This window comes from Ambystoma mexicanum, chromosome 5q (assembly GCF_040938575.1).
Source record: "Ambystoma mexicanum isolate Mex_15411 chromosome 5q, UKY_AmexF1_1, whole genome shotgun sequence".
In the NCBI taxonomy this organism is placed as follows: Eukaryota; Metazoa; Chordata; class Amphibia; order Caudata; family Ambystomatidae; genus Ambystoma; species Ambystoma mexicanum.
In genome coordinates, this window is record NC_090933.1 from 526447748 (window position 1) to 526472617 (window position 24870).

The following is a 24870-nucleotide window of genomic DNA, read 5'->3' on the forward strand; positions in this document are numbered from 1 at the left end:
TCTGTATTTCTTCTTGAAAAATCTCAACTGCTGAGGATATTCGAAACTAAGATGCCTGGAGCAGTGAAATAGTCATAGGCGTATTGGGAAGGTTATGACGTATCTGGATTCCGGGCTAAGTTCAAGTTGAAGATATCCCTTGTTTAAATCGAGTCTAGACAATATTGTGGCTCAATTTTCAAGGTGTATCATTTCCGCTGCATTGTGGGATGGTGTCTTTCTTTTTATAATTTAGTTTGGTGCTCTTATATCTACACAAAGTTGACTGCGTTAATCTGAATCTTTTGTTGGCACAGGGATGATGGGGAGGTCCATGGTCTGGGACGATGCTAATAACGAGCTTAGTTTGCCTTCGATTTGACATTGTGTGTTGATCGAGATACCCTGTTGTGCTGTCGGTTTGATGGATTGAATCATGTGTTGATTGACATGACAGTTTAAATTTGTTTTAACTTCCCCATGTTTTAAAATAACATCACGTCTTTTTTCGTGCATTGTCTATCTGATGGCTTGCCATCGACTGGTATACACCGTGCAGCAGCACCATCTGTAGTGCATTCATGCCAACCCTCCTGATTTATGGCGGAGACTGTTTTTTTCTATCCAAAATATTGCTCTTTTTTTTTACTGTCTTCCTCCTAAAATAATTCTACCCCAATGCAATCCAATCAGAATATTCAGTTCTCCCGATTTTATTGACAAAATCTCCCTCCCACGTGCTCCATGTGTGGCAGTGCTGTTTTAAAACTTAGAATGCAACCACAGCTAGCATCTATCTGGATGATGTGTTGTGTTGGTGTGCAGTAGCAATGTTGGACTGTGCTCAATTGCTGTGGCATTTCACCTGCGGAATGATGCATCCAATTTACTCAATGAGAGCGGCCTGGTCTTGAGAGCATGTATTTTTCTGCTTGCTCTGTGTGCATAGCGGGGCTAACCCCTACTCCTTGGCCCCTTACATCATATCAGTAACATGCATAAAATTTCCTGCTTGCCCCAATGATAGAGTCGGAGATATTCTGAAAGTTGGAAACATATATAACATTTTATTGGAAAAAACATATGGTCGCATAATTTGGAATCATCTTATGGGGGCGCCCCCCCCACCCCTGCTCAGGTCTTATGACTGCCTGGCACCAACCATGGTCCTTAGCCGGGTGGCTCTGCCAATCCCGCCTTACAAAGTCCCATGTCCAAAAGACTGTGAGCCATCTCACACCATTCCGTTCTTGCGAGAACGGCCTGCCCTGGATTCCACTGCTGCCAGGGCTAGATGAGAGGTCTTGCGCTCTCCACCCCTGGCTATTTAAGCCCCCGAAGGTGCAGGCCGTTTCCGGCTGGACCCTCTGGGGGCACCCTGACTGCCTCCTCCCTAGAGGAGGCGAGTCCACGCAGGGGGCAGCCAGAGGGGCGGCCCGCTATGTGAGCTGCGTCTCTAGCGCCCCCTGCGTGGGCTGGCGCATCTGCCTATCTTTTAAGTGAGGGAGGCCATCTTTGAGACGTTGGAGGATTTCGCTTTGGATCTTGTCTTGGGAACTCTACGTGTTGAGTTTCTTCTCCCTTGATGGTGTCATGTTTGTTTGAGGTGCTCAGCACCGATCTAAAATTATCCTCTCTCCAACAGGCGTGCAGGATTGCCCGAATGCCGGGCAAAGTCTTTCACTAGGGAAGTCATACCCATGTCAGGCTGTTCTTTTAGCACTTGTTTCCTGTGTTTCATCAGCAGTAGAGATTTGATGTAAAGGCAGGGGGGGGTTACTTAAAATAGTTGAGCGCCCTCTAATGCAAGAGAGGTCACGTGAGGTGCGCAACCTACCTACATTTCGACAGGGTGATGGGTGGTGGCAGGGCAGAGGGGTGGGGGCTGACTCTTCAAATGTTGGGAGAGGTGCTAACTTCAGAGATGGTGGCGGAGGGGCAAAAGATCTGTTACTATTCTGGTGCATAAGCAATGTTAAAATCTGTACTTAAAATCTGACTTTTTGGGATAGTAGAAAATGGACGGAAGACTTTTGGGATGATAGTAAGCACCCTGAAGCAAGCAGCGCATGCCTCATTTGGGAGAATTTGAGTTTTGAATAAAATAGTCAAATGGAAGAAAAAGTGTCTTGCTGGAGAATGCGGGCATCGATCCCGCTACCTCTCGCATGCTAAGCGAGCGCTCTACCATCTGAGCTAATTCCCCTCCTCCACGAAGGCTCTCGATACACTGCTTCAGAGCTGAAGCACAGTCTCCGGCTCACACTTTCTTGCTGTCCAGGGACCTGTAGTGCATAAAGCCCTTTCTCTTCATCTGCCGCAGGGGAAATCACAATCTCACCCCTTTGCCCAAAACAAAATACCTTCAGTGGAGCTACAAGTAAAGCTGCAGATGGCCATCCATTGCAATGAGGATTGGCCAACCAGGTATTAATAGCAGAGTGACTCCACTCCCACGCCCTTTCACGCTGGACCTGCGCTTGTGATCAAGAGGCTGCACACCAGTGCCATAGACCCGAGAGCCCAATTGAAAAGGTGCTTGCTTCTCACTTTATTTCTCTTGCTGTTTTAGGCCGCTGACACGCCGCCTGCAGCCAAAGGACCAGCGCTGGAGTGCCCTTTGTCATTTTTACCAGCTGGCCATATTTTACAATCGAGCGTCAGAATACCAAACAGGTAAGAGTTAGGTCTGGGAATTGAGTCCACTTTCCATCGTGTGTCCCATAAAGCGGAAGTGTCCAGCCGAGTGCAAGCAGGTGCCTTTTGCCCGCGTGTGCTGGGACACTGCAGCTTTGGACGTGAGCCAACTTGCCCTTTTCAGTGGGCCAGTACCCGTGACTCCAGTGAGAGAAGAGGAAAAGAAAGAACTTTCCCCTTCTCTGTCGAGTGGCCCCAGTGGCCTAATGGATAAGGCACTGGCCTCCTAAGCCAGGGATTGTGGGTTCGAGTCCCATCTGGGGTGGTTCGTGGCATTTTGTTCACACTTCTGCTAAAGCATGCAAAAGGTTTTTGCGGTAGTAGGGGGAGGGCGCAGGCTAGTACTTTGCTGGGCGCTGTGAAGTCCAGAACGTGCTCTGCTGGTAGCAGACTTTAAATGCCGGGAGACTGCAGAGTGTAGCAACCCCTCATGTCAGCGAAGAGACACAGATGAGTGGTAAGAAAGACAGGGAAAATATGCTTTCTGGAATCTGAGCTCCTGCAGACAGGGCTCACTCTTCTGCCAGCTCCGACCTGCTCCGATGAAAACGAAATAAAAGAGCAAAGGCTGCGCACTTTGAACCAATTATTCGAAGCATCGTATTGAAATGAAATAAAAGGTTAACAGCCCTGGGTGGCATCAAAGTGGAATTTCCTGAATATGTCACCAATGCCATGCAATGCGCCTGTTGCCGGCCCTCGCGCGGATGACTCTTTGGGATAGCAGAAAGTGGACGGAAGACTTTTAGGATGATAGTAAAAAAAACCCAGAAGCGAGCACATGCCTTTATTTGCGACGATTGGTGAGTTTTGAATAAAATAGTGAAAATGAAGAAGAAGCGTCTTGCTGGAGAATGCGGGCATCGATCCCGCTACCTCTCGCATGCTAAGCGAGCGCTCTACCATCTGAGCTAATTCCCCTTCCTGTTAAGAGGCACCTAGTTTCTCTTCCTGGTTGTCGAATAGCACATTACTCTGTGAACTCACAGATGACAGTTGACTGCACTGAGGTCTTCATAGGAGCACATGTAGCCCTTTTCTAAGTATCCCCTTCCACAGACAGGAAGTGCCTGTGCACGTCACACAAGGCAATGCTGCAGCCAGTCCTCTGCTAGTTGCACTGCACTGCCACGACTATAAATCCCATGTGTTCTATTTTGGAAGCACTGCCGAAGCGGACCGACAATCGGGGCAAATAAAACCTAACGTGGAAGAAAGACTTCAAGCGGAAAAAGTTGCTCCATATCTATAAGGAGTGTGAGACAATGTTTAAGGCGATCCTTGAAATATATTGATATCAATGCCTTCTAATGATTCGTATGCTGTTTTCTCTTTTCCCAAATGATAAACGCACCGTGTTTATCCTTATTATGGTCAAATGCGTTCTCCGTAGCCGTTCACACCAGAATTGCTAAGGAAAGTAAAAAAGGATAAAAGAAGAAAAAGTACACATTGTATCGGGCACTGCCACAATGGTACAAACCTGCACATTGGACCTAGGCACATTGGTGGCGGCAGAGGGCACAATCCCGGACAAAAAAAAGTTTTTTGGGGTTGCAGGGGTGTCCCCCGCATGTTCCATGTAATAATGTCTCTGCAAAAAACAGCAATTTTCCAGGGACTTATTTGCATGGCAGCATTTTTGCGGGGACATTATCACATGGAACCGATAACAGTGCCTGTGGCAACTGCCTATACCCAAGTCAAGCCTGTTGGCTTTTCCATTGCTTGTTTTAACACTTCAGTGCAAGGAACATATATAAATCAAGTGGTTAAGACATTTTTATTACACCAGTATTGCATTTACAGCTGAAGTTAAACCATTAACTGTCAGCAGACCGCTTACAAATAGCACTGACAGGCCACAGTTTGATGTTAATGCTGGAAAGAGCAAAGAGATCCCAGAAGGATGTGTTTTGGGTGGGGAGGGGCAAGTAATGGGTGGAAATGGCCCCAGTGATTAGCATGGCCATGGGTAGAAAATGGTTGGGTAGATAACTAATGAACATCCAGAAGCTGTGTCCTTCCTGTCATGTCATCATCCTCCAGGCTTTAACAAAATTGAATAGTTTTTAGGTGGCGCATATTGAAAAAGGACAGGAAGAAAAGGGGGAAGGCAGTAAATAATTGAGTGGATGCAAAAAGAGAGGGTAATGGTAACTTGACTACTCTCCTGCACATGCCATTGTGCATTCAGACGAAGTACACACATATCCCGGGGTACAGGTTTCTCTCCAAGTCCACAATCCCCCACCACAGCAGATGTTCCAGTCTAGCAGTCGTTGGTAAAAGGGAATTGTCTTTGTTTAATGTCCTCGGTCTGTGTCCTCAGCAATTTCATTGCTCAACATTCCCTTGTTTTTATTTCCCAGTATGCTCCCATGGCCCCAGGCGTGGCCATTTCTTTGTCCTATAGTGTGTGCCTATGGGGCGGCATATCTATACAAAACCCGAAGGCATCCAAAGCAATGCCGGGACTGGTGATCTCAAACACTCCATCGGAGTACGTACCTTACTTAAGGGGCCCTTTGCCCTATTAACACCATAAATAGTCTGCAATTAACACATCACGGTTTGGTAAAACTATCCAAAGGGCAGCTCAAGAGACCAATGTGTTTCTACCCCAACACCTCAGTGGTCATTTCTGTTGGTATGTTAAGTCTGTCCACTCACTGACCATTTGTGTCCAAATCTCACCAGGGTCTATGCTATCCCTGAGGCCGAAACACTTCACCTCTTTAAGGACTTTGCTCATTAATCAATGAGCCATACAAACATTGCATATCAGCACAATAGTGGCATGAAAGGGGCCTCCCTCTACAATACTTAAATGATTTACTTTTTACAAGAATATAGGTGAGGAATTCGACCAAACGCATGATGAGTGTGGGCTCCCCTGGACTTTTTTTGACATTTTTAATTAAATGGATGATGGCACACTGACCTCAGGAAAATGTGTTGGGCTAATCCACAAACATTTCCGTATGCTCACATCACAACAAACTCATAGAGCTGTGTATTCTGGGTTGGACACTGCCTACAGGCACAGTCTGCCATGTCATATTTAGTTGCAATGTGACAGCAGAGGACTGCGCAATATCATCGTAAGGCAGGGGGAGGCTAAACTTCCCCCAGCCATGGTCAACCTGCTTAACTGACAAAGGCTCCCTGCTCTTTTGTTAGGCCCTGCAGCTTACGGCAGCAATTCACATACCCACAGGGGGGTACATCAAACAGGCCACATGGGGCCTGGATGCAGAGAATAACAAAGGAGACAGGAAACTCAACAACCTTTCACATGTAAATGGGTCACCCTGAAGCCAGCTCCCTCCTCTCAGTATCGATGTCAGTGAACGGTCGTGTCTGGTTCTTTTATTGCAGTAGGCCACCCCCGATATGGGGACCCCATTCATAAGGTATGAGAATGTAGTTTGTTGCAAGAGCCAGAGAATCTGGTCTCTCAGCATCTTCAATAGCGAAATGCCGCTTTAACAGGAACCACACAGGGAGGACATTTAAATAAAGAGACAGCAGACAGGCAAATGGGTGGGACTTAGTATCACAAGGGAGTGAGCCCAGAGCTCTTTCTGTTGAGAGGAGGTTTTCGCCATATTTGTTCAGGAACACCCCTTGTTCCTGTTTTCACCCCTTTACCTTTTCCTGTTGCAAATCACTATGCTGATGACTTCACGCATACTGAAAATTGTTAGTAGGGACCCCAGGGTTGGCTCGCTAAGTTACGCTTAACCTACACCAATCACTGTGGCCCACTTAGCTTTAAAAGAGGATCAGAGACCCTCTTTAGCAGATCTGAAGACTACATAAGAAGTAGCAAGAAAAACTCATCCTTGGATCCTGGCTGAAGGTACAGGCTGCCTTACATCTTCCGCCAGTGAAGGAATGCCAGGAATTTCCAAAGAGGGAAACAATATCCCTCCTCTTAACTTCTCCTATGGAACAGGGGAAGAAAAGAACTCGGAGGACTCTCCAGCCGCTCCAGAACCGGTACCCAGCCAACACACATCATGCCCTGCTAGGCCTTTCAGCAAGATCCATGGACAAGAAGTGCCAGATGTGAACAAAAGGACAAGGTAGCACACTCCTTAGCTGTGGGTCATCCACCTTAAAGGACGACACAAGTCCATTGAATAAGCTGGGAGAAGTGCAACGACAAGCATCAATCGCCACCCGCCTTGAAGGATATTTTTTCGAACCACTCAAGTTCCTTGATTCACAACCAACTTCAACAGTGACCATTGTCAAGTCGCAGTTGCTGAAAGAAACCTGAGACGTCTCGACAAGGACTTCAGAACTGCTGATCAGCACAGAGACAATGATTCCTGAACCGGAGTTCCTGTGTAGGACAGCCTGCATACGTTCATCAAGCTTTGCTGACTGAACCGTCCTGCCGCCTGATACCGGCAGCTGACTCCCATCTCAAACTCTGTCACAGAAGCCTGTGAAGTGTCCTGAAGCCGCTTCGACCCTGTGGAGCAACAAGAACAGCTACAGCAAAAGGTACATTCTGGTTCTATCCCCCCTGGTCCTGCCCATAAGGCCCCTTGAGACATTTTAAGATCCTTTTCTCCCCTTCTGCTGAAGCCAAGAAACCTTAATAAACTATTGCGGTTATTAACCATACCGACTACCCTCCTGTCAGTATCCAGAGTATATCCCTTTTCCTTCTTTGAAACTGTCTGTCCTCTGCATTCCTTTACAGTGTGGGTTGTATTTAGTAGTGGTATTTTACTGTCTGTTGTGCTAATAATAAAGCAGATATTTGTAATCAACTTTGACTGGACACTCCCTTTATCATTGGGTAATAATTGTATTTTTGCTGTGTTGCAACTAACCAATGATCCACAATGTTTAGAGGAGATAAGCCTGCTGTTCCATCCACGTTACCAAAATTAAACAAGGCGGTTTATAATTTTAATTGTATACTTGCTTATTCCAATCTGTTCGGATCCATTCTGGTGTATCTATCAGAGGTGTGGGCTGATTGATGGTTTAGAAACTGATATTCACCCCATGACCACTGGTACCCGGGAATTCGATTCATCATATTGGCAGCAGACGTGTCAACCTTGTTGCACTACATAGGTGATAAAATGATATACTATTGACGGAATAGTGTGATGCGACGGGATGAGTACCCGAGATAGGAAATCTGCTCCATTTGCATGTTTTGTTGGCTTGTGCAGTATGTCAAAATGATAGCCCTGTAGATGCAAGCCCCACCTGGCAATGTGTGGATGCATGCAAGTCATTGCTTTGCCATAGATGGTAGTCAGAGCTTGATGGTCAGGGTTGACCACAAATTGTTTTTCAAACAGGAACAGATGATAATGTTTGTACCCCCATGCAATGGATAGACTTTTCTGCTTGTGCATAGGCCTGTTCTGTCTGCGTGCGGCTTCACCTGGCATATGAAGCAATGCATCTGTGAGAGGCGGAATCACCTGAGTGTTGTGCCCGAATCACTCCTAGGCCTACTGGACTCGCATCGACTGTGACCATCGTGTGACTGTTGGGATTGAGGGACAACATGCAGACAGATGATACTATGGGATGGCATATTTTCTCAAACACTGACATTTTCGTGACCACATGAATTCATGATTTTTCTTGACTAGATGTTGTAGGGGTGTGCTGATGGATGCAAAATCTTGATTGTAGTGCGTGCACTAGCTGGCCAGGCCCAGGAAGGAGCGTAGTTGTGTGACACAGGATGGATGTGGTGTAGACGTTAAAGCCTTTTTTTTGACTGGGTCTTGTGTAATGCTTTTAGATAACAAACAATTTCACAGAGTGTTTACTGAATTCACATTTTTTTGCGCTTCCGGGTGAGGTGTGCTTCTTCCAGGGCCATGCACACTGTGGAGCGTTATCATGAGATTTTTGGGACGTGCCAAATACCAGGATATTCTCACTGTTGTGTATGCAGTTTGAGATATGTCAGATTACTTTCTGTATTTCTTCTTGAAAAATCTCAACTGCTGAGGATATTCGAAACTAAGATGCCTGGAGCAGTGAAATAGTCATAGGCGTATTGGGAAGGTTATGACGTATCTGGATTCCGGGCTAAGTTCAAGTTGAAGATATCCCTTGTTTAAATCGAGTCTAGACAATATTGTGGCTCAATTTTCAAGGTGTATCATTTCCGCTGCATTGTGGGATGGTGTCTTTCTTTTTATAATTTAGTTTGGTGCTCTTATATCTACACAAAGTTGACTGCGTTAATCTGAATCTTTTGTTGGCACAGGGATGATGGGGAGGTCCATGGTCTGGGACGATGCTAATAACGAGCTTAGTTTGCCTTCGATTTGACATTGTGTGTTGATCGAGATACCCTGTTGTGCTGTCGGTTTGATGGATTGAATCATGTGTTGATTGACATGACAGTTTAAATTTGTTTTAACTTCCCCATGTTTTAAAATAACATCACGTCTTTTTTCGTGCATTGTCTATCTGATGGCTTGCCATCGACTGGTATACACCGTGCAGCAGCACCATCTGTAGTGCATTCATGCCAACCCTCCTGATTTATGGCGGAGACTGTTTTTTTCTATCCAAAATATTGCTCTTTTTTTTTACTGTCTTCCTCCTAAAATAATTCTACCCCAATGCAATCCAATCAGAATATTCAGTTCTCCCGATTTTATTGACAAAATCTCCCTCCCACGTGCTCCATGTGTGGCAGTGCTGTTTTAAAACTTAGAATGCAACCACAGCTAGCATCTATCTGGATGATGTGTTGTGTTGGTGTGCAGTAGCAATGTTGGACTGTGCTCAATTGCTGTGGCATTTCACCTGCGGAATGATGCATCCAATTTACTCAATGAGAGCGGCCTGGTCTTGAGAGCATGTATTTTTCTGCTTGCTCTGTGTGCATAGCGGGGCTAACCCCTACTCCTTGGCCCCTTACATCATATCAGTAACATGCATAAAATTTCCTGCTTGCCCCAATGATAGAGTCGGAGATATTCTGAAAGTTGGAAACATATATAACATTTTATTGGAAAAAACATATGGTCGCATAATTTGGAATCATCTTATGGGGGCGCCCCCCCCACCCCTGCTCAGGTCTTATGACTGCCTGGCACCAACCATGGTCCTTAGCCGGGTGGCTCTGCCAATCCCGCCTTACAAAGTCCCATGTCCAAAAGACTGTGAGCCATCTCACACCATTCCGTTCTTGCGAGAACGGCCTGCCCTGGATTCCACTGCTGCCAGGGCTAGATGAGAGGTCTTGCGCTCTCCACCCCTGGCTATTTAAGCCCCCGAAGGTGCAGGCCGTTTCCGGCTGGACCCTCTGGGGGCACCCTGACTGCCTCCTCCCTAGAGGAGGCGAGTCCACGCAGGGGGCAGCCAGAGGGGCGGCCCGCTATGTGAGCTGCGTCTCTAGCGCCCCCTGCGTGGGCTGGCGCATCTGCCTATCTTTTAAGTGAGGGAGGCCATCTTTGAGACGTTGGAGGATTTCGCTTTGGATCTTGTCTTGGGAACTCTACGTGTTGAGTTTCTTCTCCCTTGATGGTGTCATGTTTGTTTGAGGTGCTCAGCACCGATCTAAAATTATCCTCTCTCCAACAGGCGTGCAGGATTGCCCGAATGCCGGGCAAAGTCTTTCACTAGGGAAGTCATACCCATGTCAGGCTGTTCTTTTAGCACTTGTTTCCTGTGTTTCATCAGCAGTAGAGATTTGATGTAAAGGCAGGGGGGGGTTACTTAAAATAGTTGAGCGCCCTCTAATGCAAGAGAGGTCACGTGAGGTGCGCAACCTACCTACATTTCGACAGGGTGATGGGTGGTGGCAGGGCAGAGGGGTGGGGGCTGACTCTTCAAATGTTGGGAGAGGTGCTAACTTCAGAGATGGTGGCGGAGGGGCAAAAGATCTGTTACTATTCTGGTGCATAAGCAATGTTAAAATCTGTACTTAAAATCTGACTTTTTGGGATAGTAGAAAATGGACGGAAGACTTTTGGGATGATAGTAAGCACCCTGAAGCAAGCAGCGCATGCCTCATTTGGGAGAATTTGAGTTTTGAATAAAATAGTCAAATGGAAGAAAAAGTGTCTTGCTGGAGAATGCGGGCATCGATCCTCTCGCATGCTAAGCGAGCGCTCTACCATCTGAGCTAATTCCCCTCCTCCACGAAGGCTCTCGATACACTGCTTCAGAGCTGAAGCACAGTCTCCGGCTCACACTTTCTTGCTGTCCAGGGACCTGTAGTGCATAAAGCCCTTTCTCTTCATCTGCCGCAGGGGAAATCACAATCTCACCCCTTTGCCCAAAACAAAATACCTTCAGTGGAGCTACAAGTAAAGCTGCAGATGGCCATCCATTGCAATGAGGATTGGCCAACCAGGTATTAATAGCAGAGTGACTCCACTCCCACGCCCTTTCACGCTGGACCTGCGCTTGTGATCAAGAGGCTGCACACCAGTGCCATAGACCCGAGAGCCCAATTGAAAAGGTGCTTGCTTCTCACTTTATTTCTCTCGCTATTTCTTGCTGTTTTAGGCCGCTGACACGCCGCCTGCAGCCAAAGGACCAGCGCTGGAGTGCCCTTTGTCATTTTTACCAGCTGGCCATATTTTACAATCGAGCGTCAGAATACCAAACAGGTAAGAGTTAGGTCTGGGAATTGAGTCCACTTTCCATCGTGTGTCCCATAAAGCGGAAGTGTCCAGCCGAGTGCAAGCAGGTGCCTTTTGTCCGCGTGTGCTGGGACACTGCAGCTTTGGACGTGAGCCAACTTGCCCTTTTCAGTGGGCCAGTACCTGTGACTCCAGTGAGAGAAGAGGAAAAGAAAGAACTTTCCCCTTCTCTGTCGAGTGGCCCCAGTGGCCTAATGGATAAGGCACTGGCCTCCTAAGCCAGGGATTGTGGGTTCGAGTCCCATCTGGGGTGGTTCGTGGCATTTTGTTCACACTTCTGCTAAAGCATGCAAAAGGTTTTTGCTGTAGTAGGGGGAGGGCGCAGGCTAGTACTTTGCTGGGCGCTGTGAAGTCCAGAACGTGCTCTGCTGGTAGCAGACTTTAAATGCCGGGAGACTGCAGAGTGTAGCAACCCCTCATGTCAGCAAAGAGACACAGATGAGTGGTAAGAAAGACAGGGAAAATATGCTTTCTGGAATCTGAGCTCCTGCAGACAGGGCTCACTCTTCTGCCAGCTCCGACCTGCTCCGATGAAAACGAAATAAAAGAGCAAAGGCTGCGCACTTTGAACCAATTATTCGAAGCATCGTATTGAAATGAAATAAAAGGTTAACAGCCCTGGGTGGCATCAAAGTGGAATTTCCTGAATATGTCACCAATGCCATGCAATGCGCCTGTTGCCGGCCCTCGCGCGGATGACTCTTTGGGATAGCAGAAAGTGGACGGAAGACTTTTAGGATGATAGTAAAAAAAACCCAGAAGCGAGCACATGCCTTTATTTGCGACGATTGGTGAGTTTTGAATAAAATAGTGAAAATGAAGAAAAAGCGTCTTGCTGGAGAATGCGGGCATCGATCCCGCTACCTCTCGCATGCTAAGCGAGCGCTCTACCATCTGAGCTAATTCCCCTTCCTGTTAAGAGGCACCTAGTTTCTCTTCCTGGTTGTCGAATAGCACATTACTCTGTGAACTCACAGATGACAGTTGACTGCACTGAGGTCTTCATAGGAGCACATGTAGCCCTTTTCTAAGTATCCCCTTCCACAGACAGGAAGTGCCTGTGCACGTCACACAAGGCAATGCTGCAGCCAGTCCTCTGCTAGTTGCACTGCACTGCCACGACTATAAATCCCATGTGTTCTATTTTGGAAGCACTGCCGAAGCGGACCGACAATCGGGGCAAATAAAACCTAACGTGGAAGAAAGACTTCAAGCGGAAAAAGTTGCTCCATATCTATAAGGAGTGTGAGACAATGTTTAAGGCGATCCTTGAAATATATTGATATCAATGCCTTCTAATGATTCGTATGCTGTTTTCTCTTTTCCCAAATGATAAACGCACCGTGTTTATCCTTATTATGGTCAAATGCGTTCTCCGAAGCCGTTCACACCAGAATTGCTAAGGAAAGTAAAAAAGGATAAAAGAAGAAAAAGTACACATTGTATCGGGCACTGCCACAATGGTACAAACCTGCACATTGGACCTAGGCACATTGGTGGCGGCAGAGGGCACAATCCCGGACAAAAAAAAGTTTTTTGGGGTTGCAGGGGTGTCCCCCGCATGTTCCATGTAATAATGTCTCTGCAAAAAACAGCAATTTTCCAGGGACTTATTTGCATGGCAGCATTTTTGCGGGGACATTATCACATGGAACCGATAACAGTGCCTGTGGCAACTGCCTATACCCAAGTCAAGCCTGTTGGCTTTTCCATTGCTTGTTTTAACACTTCAGTGCAAGGAACATATATAAATCAAGTGGTTAAGACATTTTTATTACACCAGTATTGCATTTACAGCTGAAGTTAAACCATTAACTGTCAGCAGACCGCTTACAAATAGCACTGACAGGCCACAGTTTGATGTTAATGCTGGAAAGAGCAAAGAGATCCCAGAAGGATGTGTTTTGGGTGGGGAGGGGCAAGTAATGGGTGGAAATGGCCCCAGTGATTAGCATGGCCATGGGTAGAAAATGGTTGGGTAGATAACTAATGAACATCCAGAAGCTGTGTCCTTCCTGTCATGTCATCATCCTCCAGGCTTTAACAAAATTGAATAGTTTTTAGGTGGCGCATATTGAAAAAGGACAGGAAGAAAAGGGGGAAGGCAGTAAATAATTGAGTGGATGCAAAAAGAGAGGGTAATGGTAACTTGACTACTCTCCTGCACATGCCACTGTGCATTCAGACGAAGTACACACATATCCCGGGGTACAGGTTTCTCTCCAAGTCCACAATCCCCCACCACAGCAGATGTTCCAGTCTAGCAGTCGTTGGTAAAAGGGAATTGTCTTTGGTTAATGTCCTCGGTCTGTGTCCTCAGCAATTTCATTGCTCAACATTCCCTTGTTTTTATTTCCCAGTATGCTCCCATGGCCCCAGGCGTGGCCATTTCTTTGTCCTATAGTGTGTGCCTATGGGGCGGCATATCTATACAAAACCCGAAGGCATCCAAAGCAATGCCGGGACTGGTGATCTCAAACACTCCATCGGAGTACGTACCTTACTTGAGGGGCCCTTTGCCCTATTAACACCATAAATAGTCTGCAATTAACACATCACGGTTTGGTAAAACTATCCAAAGGGCAGCTCAAGAGACCAATGTGTTTCTACCCCAACACCTCAGTGGTCATTTCTGTTGGTATGTTAAGTCTGTCCACTCACTGACCATTTGTGTCCAAATCTCACCAGGGTCTATGCTATCCCTGAGGCCGAAACACTTCACCTCTTTAAGGACTTTGCTCATTAATCAATGAGCCATACAAACATTGCATATCAGCACAATAGTGGCATGAAAGGGGCCTCCCTCTACAATACTTAAATGATTTACTTTTTACAAGAATATAGGTGAGGAATTCGACCAAACGCATGATGAGTGTGGGCTCCCCTGGACTTTTTTTGACATTTTTAATTAAATGGATGATGGCACACTGACCTCAGGAAAATGTGTTGGGCTAATCCACAAACATTTCCGTATGCTCACATCACAACAAACTCATAGAGCTGTGTATTCTGGGTTGGACACTGCCTACAGGCACAGTCTGCCATGTTATATTTAGTTGCAATGTGACAGCAGAGGACTGCGCAATATCATCGTAAGGCAGGGGGAGGCTAAACTTCCCCCAGCCATGGTCAACCTGCTTAACTGACAAAGGCTCCCTGCTCTTTTGTTAGGCCCTGCAGCTTACGGCAGCAATTTACATACCCACAGGGGGGTACATCAAACAGGCCACATGGGGCCTGGATGCAGAGAATAACAAAGGAGACAGGAAACTCAACAACCTTTCACATGTAAATGGGTCACCCTGAAGCCAGCTCCCTCCTCTCAGTATCGATGTCAGTGAACGGTCGTGTCTGGTTCTTTTATTGCAGTAGGCCACCCCCGATATGGGGACCCCATTCATAAGGTATGAGAATGTAGTTTGTTGCAAGAGCCAGAGAATCTGGTCTCTCAGCATCTTCAATAGCGAAATGCCGCTTTAACAGGAACCACACAGGGAGGACATTTAAATAAAGAGACAGTAGACAGGCAAATGGGTGGGACTTAGTATCACAAGGGAGTGAGCCCAGAGCTCTTTCTGTTGAGAGGAGGTTTTCGCCATATTTGTTCAGGAACACCCCTTGTTCCTGTTTTCACCCCTTTACCTTTTCCTGTTGCAAATCACTATGCTGATGACTTCACGCATACTGAAAATTGTTAGTAGGGACCCCAGGGTTGGCTCGCTAAGTTACGCTTAACCTACACCAATCACTGTGGCCCACTTAGCTTTAAAAGAGGATCAGAGACCCTCTTTAGCAGATATGAAGACTACATAAGAAGTAGCAAGAAAAACTCATCCTTGGATCCTGGCTGAAGGTACAGGCTGCCTTACATCTTCCGCCAGTGAAGGAATGCCAGGAATTTCCAAAGAGGGAAACAATATCCCTCCTCTTAACTTCTCCTATGGAACAGGGGAAGAAAAGAACTCGGAGGACTCTCCAGCCGCTCCAGAACCGGTACCCAGCCAACACACATCATGCCCTGCTAGGCCTTTCAGCAAGATCCATGGACAAGAAGTGCCAGATGTGAACAAAAGGACAAGGTAGCACACTCCTTAGCTGTGGGTCATCCACCTTAAAGGACGACACAAGTCCATTGAATAAGCTGGGAGAAGTGCAACGACAAGCATCAATCGCCACCCGCCTTGAAGGATATTTTTTCGAACCACTCAAGTTCCTTGATTCACAACCAACTTCAACAGTGACCATTGTCAAGTCGCAGTTGCTGAAAGAAACCTGAGACGTCTCGACAAGGACTTCAGAACTGCTGATCAGCACAGAGACAATGATTCCTGAACCGGAGTTCCTGTGTAGGACAGCCTGCATACGTTCATCAAGCTTTGCTGACTGAACCGTCCTGCCGCCTGATACCGGCAGCTGACTCCCATCTCAAACTCTGTCACAGAAGCCTGTGAAGTGTCCTGAAGCCGCTTCGACCCTGTGGAGCAACAAGAACAGCTACAGCAAAAGGTACATTCTGGTTCTATCCCCCCTGGTCCTGCCCATAAGGCCCCTTGAGACATTTTAAGATCCTTTTCTCCCCTTCTGCTGAAGCCAAGAAACCTTAATAAACTATTGCGGTTATTAACCATACCGACTACCCTCCTGTCAGTATCCAGAGTATATCCCTTTTCCTTCTTTGAAACTGTCTGTCCTCTGCATTCCTTTACAGTGTGGGTTGTATTTAGTAGTGTTATTTTACTGTCTGTTGTGCTAATAATAAAGCAGATATTTGTAATCAACTTTGACTGGACACTCCCTTTATCATTGGGTAATAATTGTATTTTTGCTGTGTTGCAACTAACCAATGATCCACAATGTTTAGAGGAGATAAGCCTGCTGTTCCATCCACGTTACCAAAATTAAACAAGGCGGTTTATAATTTTAATTGTATACTTGCTTATTCCAATCTGTTCGGATCCATTCTGGTGTATCTATCAGAGGTGTGGGCTGATTGATGGTTTAGAAACTGATATTCACCCCATGACCACTGGTACCCGGGAATTCGATTCATCATATTGGCAGCAGACGTGTCAACCTTGTTGCACTACATAGGTGATAAAATGATATACTATTGACGGAATAGTGTGATGCGACGGGATGAGTACCCGAGATAGGAAATCTGCTCCATTTGCATGTTTTGTTGGCTTGTGCAGTATGTCAAAATGATAGCCCTGTAGATGCAAGCCCCACCTGGCAATGTGTGGATGCATGCAAGTCATTGCTTTGCCATAGATGGTAGTCAGAGCTTGATGGTCAGGGTTGACCACAAATTGTTTTTCAAACAGGAACAGATGATAATGTTTGTACCCCCATGCAATGGATAGACTTTTCTGCTTGTGCATAGGCCTGTTCTGTCTGCGTGCGGCTTCACCTGGCATATGAAGCAATGCATCTGTGAGAGGCGGAATCACCTGAGTGTTGTGCCCGAATCACTCCTAGGCCTACTGGACTCGCATCGACTGTGACCATCGTGTGACTGTTGGGATTGAGGGACAACATGCAGACAGATGATACTATGGGATGGCATATTTTCTCAAACACTGACATTTTCGTGACCACATGAATTCATGATTTTTCTTGACTAGATGTTGTAGGGGTGTGCTGATGGATGCAAAATCTTGATTGTAGTGCGTGCACTAGCTGGCCAGGCCCAGGAAGGAGCGTAGTTGTGTGACACAGGATGGATGTGGTGTAGACGTTAAAGCCTTTTTTTTGACTGGGTCTTGTGTAATGCTTTTAGCTAACAAACAATTTCACAGAGTGTTTACTGAATTCACATTTTTTTGCGCTTCCGGGTGAGGTGTGCTTCTTCCAGGGCCATGCACACTGTGGAGCGTTATCATGAGATTTTTGGGACGTGCCAAATACCAGGATATTCTCACTGTTGTGTATGCAGTTTGAGATATGTCAGATTACTTTCTGTATTTCTTCTTGAAAAATCTCAACTGCTGAGGATATTCGAAACTAAGATGCCTGGAGCAGTGAAATAGTCATAGGCGTATTGGGAAGGTTATGACGTATCTGGATTCCGGGCTAAGTTCAAGTTGAAGATATCCCTTGTTTAAATCGAGTCTAGACAATATTGTGGCTCAATTTTCAAGGTGTATCATTTCCGCTGCATTGTGGGATGGTGTCTTTCTTTTTATAATTTAGTTTGGTGCTCTTATATCTACACAAAGTTGACTGCGTTAATCTGAATCTTTTGTTGGCACAGGGATGATGGGGAGGTCCATGGTCTGGGACGATGCTAATAACGAGCTTAGTTTGCCTTCGATTTGACATTGTGTGTTGATCGAGATACCCTGTTGTGCTGTCGGTTTGATGGATTGAATCATGTGTTGATTGACATGACAGTTTAAATTTGTTTTAACTTCCCCATGTTTTAAAATAACATCACGTCTTTTTTCGTGCATTGTCTATCTGATGGCTTGCCATCGACTGGTATACACCGTGCAGCAGCACCATCTGTAGTGCATTCATGCCAACCCTCCTGATTTATGGCGGAGACTGTTTTTTTCTATCCAAAATATTGCTCTTTTTTTTTACTGTCTTCCTCCTAAAATAATTCTACCCCAATGCAATCCAATCAGAATATTCAGTTCTCCCGATTTTATTGACAAAATCTCCCTCCCACGTGCTCCATGTGTGGCAGTGCTGTTTTAAAACTTAGAATGCAACCACAGCTAGCATCTATCTGGATGATGTGTTGTGTTGGTGTGCAGTAGCAATGTTGGACTGTGCTCAATTGCTGTGGCATTTCACCTGCGGAATGATGCATCCAATTTACTCAATGAGAGCGGCCTGGTCTTGAGAGCATGTATTTTTCTGCTTGCTCTGTGTGCATAGCGGGGCTAACCCCTACTCCTTGGCCCCTTACATCATATCAGTAACATGCATAAAATTTCCTGCTTGCCCCAATGATAGAGTCGGAGATATTCTGAAAGTTGGAAACATATATAACATTTTATTGGAAAAAACATATGGTCGCATAATTTGGAATCATCTTATGGGGGCGCCCCCCCCCACCCCTGCTCAGGTCTTATGACTGCCTGGCACCAACCATGGTCCTTAGCCGGGTGGCTCTGCCAATCCCGCCTTACAAAGTCCCATGTCCAAAAGACTGTGAGCCATCTCACACCATTCCGTTCTTGCGAGAACGGCCTGCCCTGGATTCCACTGCTGCCAGGGCTAGATGAGAGGTCTTGCGCTCTCCACCCCTGGCTATTTAAGCCCCCGAAGGTGCAGCCGTTTCCGGCTGGACCCTCTGGGGGCACCCTGACTGCCTCCTCCCTAGAGGAGGCGAGTCCACGCAGGGGGCAGCCAGAGGGGCGGCCCGCTATGTGAGCTGCGTCTCTAGCGCCCCCTGCGTGGGCTGGCGCATCTGCCTATCTTTTAAGTGAGGGAGGCCATCTTTGAGACGTTGGAGGATTTCGCTTTGGATCTTGTCTTGGGAACTCTACGTGTTGAGTTTCTTCTCCCTTGATGGTGTCATGTTTGTTTGAGGTGCTCAGCACCGATCTAAAATTATCCTCTCTCCAACAGGCGTGCAGGATTGCCCGAATGCCGGGCAAAGTCTTTCACTAGGGAAGTCATACCCATGTCAGGCTGTTCTTTTAGCACTTGTTTCCTGTGTTTCATCAGCAGTAGAGATTTGATGTAAAGGCAGGGGGGGGTTACTTAAAATAGTTGAGCGCCCTCTAATGCAAGAGAGGTCACGTGAGGTGCGCAACCTACCTACATTTCGACAGGGTGATGGGTGGTGGCAGGGCAGAGGGGTGGGGGCTGACTCTTCAAATGTTGGGAGAGGTGCTAACTTCAGAGATGGTGGCGGAGGGGCAAAAGATCTGTTACTATTCTGGTGCATAAGCAATGTTAAAATCTGTACTTAAAATCTGACTTTTTGGGATAGTAGAAAATGGACGGAAGACTTTTGGGATGATAGTAAGCACCCTGAAGCAAGCAGCGCATGCCTCATTTGGGAGAATTTGAGTTTTGAATAAAATAGTCAAATGGAAGAAAAAGTGTCTTGCTGGAGAATGCGGGCATCGATCCCGCTACCTCTCGCATGCTAAGCGAGCGCTCTACCATCTGAGCTAATTCCCCTCCTCCACGAAGGCTCTCGATACACTGCTTCAGAGCTGAAGCACAGTCTCCGGCTCACACTTGCTTGCTGTCCAGGGACCTGTAGTGCATAAAGCCCTTTCTCTTCATCTGCCGCAGGGGAAATCACAATCTCACCCCTTTGCCCAAAACAAAATACCTTCAGTGGAGCTACAAGTAAAGCTGCAGATGGCCATCCATTGCAATGAGGATTGGCCAACCAGGTATTAATAGCAGAGTGACTCCACTCCCACGCCCTTTCACGCTGGACCTGCGCTTGTGATCAAGAGGCTGCACACCAGTGCCATAGACCCGAGAGCCCAATTGAAAAGGTGCTTGCTTCTCACTTTATTTCTCTCGCTATTTCTTGCTGTTTTAGGCCGCTGACACGCCGCCTGCAGCCAAAGGACCAGCGCTGGAGTGCCCTTTGTCATTTTTACCAGCTGGCCATATTTTACAATCGAGCGTCAGAATACCAAACAGGTAAGAGTTAGGTCTGGGAATTGAGTCCACTTTCCATCGTGTGTCCCATAAAGCGGAAGTGTCCAGCCGAGTGCAAGCAGGTGCCTTTTGCCCGCGTGTGCTGGGACACTGCAGCTTTGGACGTGAGCCAACTTGCCCTTTTCAGTGGGCCAGTACCCGTGACTCCAGTGAGAGAAGAGGAAAAGAAAGAACTTTCCCCTTCTCTGTCGAGTGGCCCCAGTGGCCTAATGGATAAGGCACTGGCCTCCTAAGCCAGGGATTGTGGGTTCGAGTCCCATCTGGGGTGGTTCGTGGCATTTTGTTCACACTTCTGCCAAAGCATGCAAAAGGTTTTTGCGGTAGTAGGGGGTGGGCGCAGGCTAGTACTTTGCTGGGCGCTGTGAAGTCCAGAACGTGCTCTGCTGGTAGCAGACTTTAAATGCCGGGAGACTGCAGAGTGTAGCAACCCCTCATGTCAGCGAAGAGACACAGATGAGTGGTAAGAAAGACAGGGAAAATATGCTTTCTGGAATCTGAGCTCCTGCAGACAGGGCTCACTCTTCTGCCAGCTCCGACCTGCTCCGATGAAAACGAAATAAAAGAGCAAAGGCTGCGCACTTTGAACCAATTATTCGAAGCATCGTATTGAAATGAAATAAAAGGTTAACAGCCCTGGGTGGCATCAAAGTGGAATTTCCTGAATATGTCACCAATGCCATGCAATGCGCCTGTTGCCGGCCCTCGCGCGGATGACTCTTTGGGATAGCAGAAAGTGGACGGAAGACTTTTAGGATGATAGTAAAAAAAACCCAGAAGCGAGCACATGCCTTTATTTGCGACGATTGGTGAGTTTTGAATAAAATAGTGAAAATGAAGAAAAAGCGTCTTGCTGGAGAATGCGGGCATCGATCCCGCTACCTCTCGCATGCTAAGCGAGCGCTCTACCATCTGAGCTAATTCCCCTTCCTGTTAAGCGGCACCTAGTTTCTCTTCCTGGTTGTCGAATAGCACATTACTCTGTGAACTCACAGATGACAGTTGACTGCACTGAGGTCTTCATAGGAGCACATGTAGCCCTTTTCTAAGTATCCCCTTCCACAGACAGGAAGTGCCTGTGCACGTCACACAAGGCAATGCTGCAGCCAGTCCTCTGCTAGTTGCACTGCACTGCCACGACTATAAATCCCATGTGTTCTATTTTGGAAGCACTGCCGAAGCGGACCGACAATCGGGGCAAATAAAACCTAACGTGGAAGAAAGACTTCAAGCGGAAAAAGTTGCTCCATATCTATAAGGAGTGTGAGACAATGTTTAAGGCGATCCTTGAAATATATTGATATCAATGCCTTCTAATGATTCGTATGCTGTTTTCTCTTTTCCCAAATGATAAACGCACCGTGTTTATCCTTATTATGGTCAAATGCGTTCTCCGTAGCCGTTCACACCAGAATTGCTAAGGAAAGTAAAAAAGGATAAAAGAAGAAAAAGTACACATTGTATCGGGCAATGCCACAATGGTACAAACCTGCACATTGGACCTAGGCACATTGGTGGCGGCAGAGGGCACAATCCCGGACAAAAAAAAGTTTTTTGGGGTTGCAGGGGTGTCCCCCGCATGTTCCATGTAATAATGTCTCTGCAAAAAACAGCAATTTTCCAGGGACTTATTTGCATGGCAGCATTTTTGCGGGGACATTATCACATGGAACCGATAACAGTGCCTGTGGCAACTGCCTATACCCAAGTCAAGCCTGTTGGCTTTTCCATTGCTTGTTTTAACACTTCAGTGCAAGGAACATATATAAATCAAGTGGTTAAGACATTTTTATTACACCAGTATTGCATTTACAGCTGAAGTTAAACCATTAACTGTCAGCAGACCGCTTACAAATAGCACTGACAGGCCACAGTTTGATGTTAATGCTGGAAAGAGCAAAGAGATCCCAGAAGGATGTGTTTTGGGTGGGGAGGGGCAAGTAATGGGTGGAAATGGCCCCAGTGATTAGCATGGCCATGGGTAGAAAATGGTTGGGTAGATAACTAATGAACATCCAGAAGCTGTGTCCTTCCTGTCATGTCATCATCCTCCAGGCTTTAACAAAATTGAATAGTTTTTAGGTGGCGCATATTGAAAAAGGACAGGAAGAAAAGGGGGAAGGCAGTAAATAATTGAGTGGATGCAAAAAGAGAGGGTAATGGTAACTTGACTACTCTCCTGCACATGCCATTGTGCATTCAGACGAAGTACACACATATCCCGGGGTACAGGTTTCTCTCCAAGTCCACAATCCCCCACCACAGCAGATGTTCCAGTCTAGCAGTCGTTGGTAAAAGGGAATTGTCTTTGTTTAATGTCCTCGGTCTGTGTCCTCAGCAATTTCATTGCTCAACATTCCCTTGTTTTTATTTCCCAGTATGCTCCCATGGCCCCAGGCGTGGCCATTTCTTTGTCCTATAGTGTGTGCCTATGGGGCGGCATATCTATACAAAACCCGAAGGCATCCAAAGCAATGCCGGGACTGGTGATCTCAAACACTCCATCGGAGTACGTACCTTACTTGAGGGGCCCTTTGCCCTATTAACACCATAAATAGTCTGCAATTAACACATCACGGTTTGGTAAAACTATCCAAAGGGCAGCTCAAGAGACCAATGTGTTTCTACCCCAACACCTCAGTGGTCATTTCTGTTGGTATGTTAAGTCTGTCCACTCACTGACCATTTGTGTCCAAATCTCACCAGGGTCTATGCTATCCCTGAGGCCGAAACACTTCACCTCTTTAAGGACTTTGCTCATTAATCAATGAGCCATACAAACATTGCATATCAGCACAATAGTGGCATGAAAGGGGCCTCCCTCTACAATACTTAAATGATTTACTTTTTACAAGAATATAGGTGAGGAATTCGACCAAACGCATGATGAGTGTGGGCTCCCCTGGACTTTTTTTGACATTTTTAATTAAATGGATGATGGCACACTGACCTCAGGAAAATGTGTTGGGCTAATCCACAAACATTTCCGTATGCTCACATCACAACAAACTCATAGAGCTGTGTATTCTGGGTTGGACACTGCCTACAGGCACAGTCTGCCATGTCATATTTAGTTGCAATGTGACAGCAGAGGACTGCGCAATATCATCGTAAGGCAGGGGGAGGCTAAACTTCCCCCAGCCATGGTCAACCTGCTTAACTGACAAAGGCTCCCTGCTCTTTTGTTAGGCCCTGCAGCTTACGGCAGCAATTTACATACCCACAGGGGGGTACATCAAACAGGCCACATGGGGCCTGGATGCAGAGAATAACAAAGGAGACAGGCAACTCAACAACCTTTCACATGTAAATGGGTCACCCTGAAGCCAGCTCCCTCCTCTCAGTATCGATGTCAGTGAACGGTCGTGTCTGGTTCTTTAATTGCAGTAGGCCACCCCCGATATGGGGACCCCATTCATAAGGTATGAGAATGTAGTTTGTTGCAAGAGCCAGAGAATCTGGTCTCTCAGCATCTTCAATAGCGAAATGCCGCTTTAACAGGAACCACACAGGGAGGACATTTAAATAAAGAGACAGCAGACAGGCAAATGGGTGGGACTTAGTATCACAAGGGAGTGAGCCCAGAGCTCTTTCTGTTGAGAGGAGGTTTTCGCCATATTTGTTCAGGAACACCCCTTGTTCCTGTTTTCACCCCTTTACCTTTTCCTGTTGCAAATCACTATGCTGATGACTTCACGCATACTGAAAATTGTTAGTAGGGACCCCAGGGTTGGCTCGCTAAGTTACGCTTAACCTACACCAATCACTGTGGCCCACTTAGCTTTAAAAGAGGATCAGAGACCCTCTTTAGCAGATCTGAAGACTACATAAGAAGTAGCAAGAAAAACTCATCCTTGGATCCTGGCTGAAGGTACAGGCTGCCTTACATCTTCCGCCAGTGAAGGAATGCCAGGAATTTCCAAAGAGGGAAACAATATCCCTCCTCTTAACTTCTCCTATGGAACAGGGGAAGAAAAGAACTCGGAGGACTCTCCAGCCGCTCCAGAACCGGTACCCAGCCAACACACATCATGCCCTGCTAGGCCTTTCAGCAAGATCCATGGACAAGAAGTGCCAGATGTGAACAAAAGGACAAGGTAGCACACTCCTTAGCTGTGGGTCATCCACCTTAAAGGACGACACAAGTCCATTGAATAAGCTGGGAGAAGTGCAACGACAAGCATCAATCGCCACCCGCCTTGAAGGATATTTTTTCGAACCACTCAAGTTCCTTGATTCACAACCAACTTCAACAGTGACCATTGTCAAGTCGCAGTTGCTGAAAGAAACCTGAGACGTCTCGACAAGGACTTCAGAACTGCTGATCAGCACAGAGACAATGATTCCTGAACCGGAGTTCCTGTGTAGGACAGCCTGCATACGTTCATCAAGCTTTGCTGACTGAACCGTCCTGCCGCCTGATACCGGCAGCTGACTCCCATCTCAAACTCTGTCACAGAAGCCTGTGAAGTGTCCTGAAGCCGCTTCGACCCTGTGGAGCAACAAGAACAGCTACAGCAAAAGGTACATTCTGGTTCTATCCCCCCTGGTCCTGCCCATAAGGCCCCTTGAGACATTTTAAGATCCTTTTCTCCCCTTCTGCTGAAGCCAAGAAACCTTAATAAACTATTGCGGTTATTAACCATACCGACTACCCTCCTGTCAGTATCCAGAGTATATCCCTTTTCCTTCTTTGAAACTGTCTGTCCTCTGCATTCCTTTACAGTGTGGGTTGTATTTAGTAGTGTTATTTTACTGTCTGTTGTGCTAATAATAAAGCAGATATTTGTAATCAACTTTGACTGGACACTCCCTTTATCATTGGGTAATAATTGTATTTTTGCTGTGTTGCAACTAACCAATGATCCACAATGTTTAGAGGAGATAAGCCTGCTGT

General features: G+C 46.6%; 8 non-coding genes across 8 annotated transcripts; 3 read left to right on the top strand and 5 right to left on the bottom strand.

The window, feature by feature from the left end:
- Positions 1 to 2112: 2112 nt before the first annotated feature.
- Positions 2113 to 2185, bottom strand: TRNAA-AGC (transfer RNA alanine (anticodon AGC)). The gene has a single exon. It is a non-coding gene; the product is annotated as a tRNA-Ala (tRNA).
- Positions 2186 to 2868: 683 nt separating this feature from the next.
- TRNAR-CCU (transfer RNA arginine (anticodon CCU)) lies at positions 2869 to 2941 on the top strand. The gene has a single exon. It is a non-coding gene; the product is annotated as a tRNA-Arg (tRNA).
- A 583-nt stretch (positions 2942 to 3524) lies between these two features.
- TRNAA-AGC (transfer RNA alanine (anticodon AGC)) lies at positions 3525 to 3597 on the bottom strand. Its single transcript has one exon. It is a non-coding gene; the product is annotated as a tRNA-Ala (tRNA).
- Positions 3598 to 11516: 7919 nt separating this feature from the next.
- Positions 11517 to 11589, top strand: TRNAR-CCU (transfer RNA arginine (anticodon CCU)). The gene has a single exon. It is a non-coding gene; the product is annotated as a tRNA-Arg (tRNA).
- Positions 11590 to 12172: 583 nt separating this feature from the next.
- TRNAA-AGC (transfer RNA alanine (anticodon AGC)) lies at positions 12173 to 12245 on the bottom strand. The gene has a single exon. It is a non-coding gene; the product is annotated as a tRNA-Ala (tRNA).
- A 7160-nt stretch (positions 12246 to 19405) lies between these two features.
- Positions 19406 to 19478, bottom strand: TRNAA-AGC (transfer RNA alanine (anticodon AGC)). Its single transcript has one exon. It is a non-coding gene; the product is annotated as a tRNA-Ala (tRNA).
- Positions 19479 to 20171: 693 nt separating this feature from the next.
- Positions 20172 to 20244, top strand: TRNAR-CCU (transfer RNA arginine (anticodon CCU)). The gene has a single exon. It is a non-coding gene; the product is annotated as a tRNA-Arg (tRNA).
- A 583-nt stretch (positions 20245 to 20827) lies between these two features.
- On the bottom strand, positions 20828 to 20900 carry TRNAA-AGC (transfer RNA alanine (anticodon AGC)). The gene has a single exon. It is a non-coding gene; the product is annotated as a tRNA-Ala (tRNA).
- Positions 20901 to 24870: the final 3970 nt, after the last annotated feature.